This window comes from Amphiura filiformis, chromosome 8, assembly GCF_039555335.1.
Source record: "Amphiura filiformis chromosome 8, Afil_fr2py, whole genome shotgun sequence".
Taxonomy (NCBI): Eukaryota; Metazoa; Echinodermata; class Ophiuroidea; order Amphilepidida; family Amphiuridae; genus Amphiura; species Amphiura filiformis.
The window spans coordinates 1678767-1682447 of NC_092635.1; the positions used below are offsets into that span (position 1 = coordinate 1678767).

General features: G+C 36.5%; 1 long non-coding RNA gene across 1 annotated transcript in view; it reads left to right on the top strand.

Moving 5' to 3' along the window:
* The window catches only part of LOC140158495 (uncharacterized), an 8431-nt gene extending 5028 nt beyond the window's left edge, over nucleotides 1-3403 (top strand). The window contains exons 2-3 of the long non-coding RNA XR_011859786.1: nucleotides 1483-1788; nucleotides 3109-3403. This is a non-coding gene — a long non-coding RNA (uncharacterized lncRNA). The remainder of the gene's footprint in view (nucleotides 1-1482; nucleotides 1789-3108) is intronic.
* The last annotated feature ends 278 nt before the right edge of the window (nucleotides 3404-3681 follow it).

Sequence of the window (3681 nt, forward strand, 5' to 3'; positions counted from 1 at the left end):
TGGTCATTAACTCATTAGCTAAAAATTACCGTTTGAAGTTATTACTCATTGAGTCATACAGTGTTACACCAAAATTGTAAGTGTGCACACATTTTGTTGATTTGAAGCTTGAGAGTACATATAATTGAATGAATACTTAACAATCATGCATGAGGAGCGCACAAAAAATTTGGAATGTACATGCCTTCTACCTGATTAGATATTCAGGTCATCCTGTGTGATTCCTGGGTCACCCAGGGGTCATCTGAGGTCAAATTACTAATAACTGTTGTATGGGCATGAAACTTGGTGGGTACAGTCAACATTTAAATAGTCAAATTTTTGAAAGGTCATTTTGGGTTATCCAAGGTCACCCAGGGGTCATTTGAGGTCAAATTACTAAAACTGTCATGGGCATGAAACTAAGTGGGTACATTCAACAGACTCTTAGCAATGCGTTTAAAAGTGGGGCGCCCAATAGACGGATTTAATATGACAAAGAAAAATGTAAAGAAATGACTGTCATTCAACATTTAGAGCCAAATCTTTGGAAGGTCATTTTGGGGTCACCCAAGGTCATCCAGGGGTCAGGTGAGGTCAAATTACTAAAAACTATTGTATGGGCATGAAAGTGTGTGGATTCAGTCAACATTTAGAGCCAAATTTTTGGAATGTCATTTCAGGGTCTTCATGGGTTGTTGCAGGTTCATTTCTACTGAAAGTAATCGTGAAAGCAGGCGTCATGAAAACAGGCAATACTGTGGTTCGAGAACTTCCTTTAGGCAAGTAAAAAGTTGCGAAAATATGAAATTTTGACCTTTGACCTCAGTTAACAGTATCTATGTGCGCCATCAAAATCCCAAAAACTTTTTGCTGGAAAATTAAACTTATCCCAAGTCTGAACAAGTTTGAAATTAAAGACCTCCGTGGTTATGATGCTTAGAAGTTTGCTTGAGGGCGCTTTTTATCAAAACATTAGATTTGCTGGGTTTTTTGCACTAATCAAAGATCCAATTTTTTCCCTTGGTTTTTGTGATGTAATCAGTTGGTACTTCAAAGAAATGCAAAATGCAGGTTGGGATGACTCACAATGTTATGCGTTATGCACCTCCAAAGTTTATCCTTTGTAAGTACGGCTCAGAGAGGCTGAAATTTCAAGAATTTTTTAAGCTGAACGAGGGCGCTGTGCACGCTCATACTGTATAATGTATGTGAGTTTTTGTTAATATTTACCAAAATCATTTTTTAGAGAAAATTCTATTTTTTTTTGTAAAATCATTTTTAGAGAAAATTCTTTTTTTTTTTGTATCACAGATCCGTACATAATAAGGAAGATTGGCTCTTAAAAAACTTAGTATGTGAATACATGTATACGTGGTGAATGTGATTATATGTGCTTGTTTGCGTGTTAAGAAACGGGACGCATAAGCAGATTATTTATGTGAGTGTTTGGAACAATCGGGTTTAATTTGTAATTTTATTTTATTTTCCCTTCATTTACAGGCTAAAATACGTCTGGGCTCCTTCAGCATCAGCAAAATTGTAAAAGGTGTGTAGGATATGTGGCAGAGATTTTCGTAGGCCTGGATCAAAGTTGCCTGGAACAAGTTTTGACAGTAAGGGTGTGGATAAGTTTCCAAACATCACTTGGAATACAAAACTGTTGCAATACTGCAATGTTGACATTACACATAACAACATTCACCCACCACGGTTTTGTCATAACTGCCATCGATTTATGAGAACCTGTGAAAAGAACGAAGCATGTAGAGAGATGTGGATATGAAGTCGCACATCATCAGGCTAATGGTGAGTTGCTTGATAAGCCTAGCTTCAAATTTGCTTACAGATAGCTTCACATTCGAGGCTAAGGCCCAAGATAACAAAATCATTAAAATCCAATTTTAAACATGAACAGGATATTTAACATGTTGAATGCGTTACAAACAATCTCAATGCTGATCTGCTGAAACACAATAGCTTTGGACTCTAGTCTCAATTATTGTGTGCAATTTCGAAGCTGGAGTTCTCAAGTAAGGTGAGTGTCTGCCATGTAAATGTCACACTGCAGGCACAACTGGTGGACGAAAGAAAAAAAACTGGGCGCCCATAATGGATATCTGGTTTAGCAATATGCACAAGCATATTTGGGCATAACTACAAAACTGTTAGGCCCCTTAAGTTGATTTAAAGTGTGAAATGTAGCCTGATTAGTTACACATTACATTTTTGTCCAATATTTTGTCCTTCATCAGAAAATACAGCCATTTATGAAATTTGAGGCCAAAAAGAAGCTGCATTTTAACATACATGTAGGGATATCAAGTAGGCCTACACACATCTATGCATTTCTATTAAACAACTTTAATGACAAGAAATGTTAAAAACAAATTTGATGAAATTGCTATCATAATGGTTTAAAATTATCCAACAAAATTTTTGATCATGATTAATCTGAGTGATTATTGTCAATTGAATGTGATTGACCAGGTTTCGAATCCACTGCTGGTCCAGGTGAGTCCATGAAGGAATTGAACGACTGGAGTGCACTGCCAAGCCCCAGACTGTAACCCCATTGGACATCTCTAAGACCAGCCCCAGACTGTAACCCCATTGGAAATCTCTAAGACCATCTGAAGCAAGCTGGAAACAAGAAAGTCAATGACAACACAACACTGAAATGGTTGATGAGAATACTGCAACGTGCATGGAGTCACCTGGACCAGCAATGCTTTCGAAACCTGGTCAACAGAATGCAGAATCGTTGCAATGAATTTGTTGAGAATGAAGGTAGACCCAACACATTACTACTTAAGAAGGAAAACAAAACGTTCACATTGCACAAGTCACTTTAAACCTTTGTAATCTTTCACATCCAGGGTCAGAATTTTGTTTCACAGTGCGAGAATCAATCTTGATTCTTGCAGAATAAATTTGCAGGGATCATTTGATTCTTGTAAATCAACTTCTGTGTAAACTACAAAAGTTTGTGAGAATTTACTTATTTAATCCATGCAATTTCCGAGAATCGATTCTCGCCGAAATTCTGACCCCGACTTCCCACTTCTGAATATGATGTTTGTGTTTTGTTCATAATGTAAGTATTATTATCTTTTGTTTTTTATACAGACTGCACAAGTCGACCAGACAAACCAGGACACTAGTCTCTATTATATTATGATACTCGGGAACCATTCTGACGTTCAGAAAAATACATTCTAGCATCAAACATTCCATATGAAGCAGATTATGTTCTGTGCATGGAACTGGTAATAGTATTTGCCAATATTGTTGATCTCATTATCAAAGAGGCAACAGGATTCTAAAGGATCACAGCTGCTGTGTTGTGTTCATCTTTATGTGAAACTGAACTGTTTGGAATTTAGATGTATTCTCTCAGTAAGCAGTATCTACAAAGATTGATATTTTTTGATCACATTATTAAAGAAGCAACAGGATTCTCAAGAATGTCATCTCTTTATGAAATTGAACTGTTTTGATTTTAGATTTATTCATTCAATAGCATGTATAGAGATTACACCGCCTTTGCCAGGCAATGGATCATGTAAAATAGCACAGAATATCTAGATAGAGATGCTACATGTATAGTATAGCAGGCCGTTGCAGCACATGCCTGCATCCTCAAACTATGAATGAATTACATCAACAAAACAAATTAAGAACTTAGTTTATTAAGTGTCT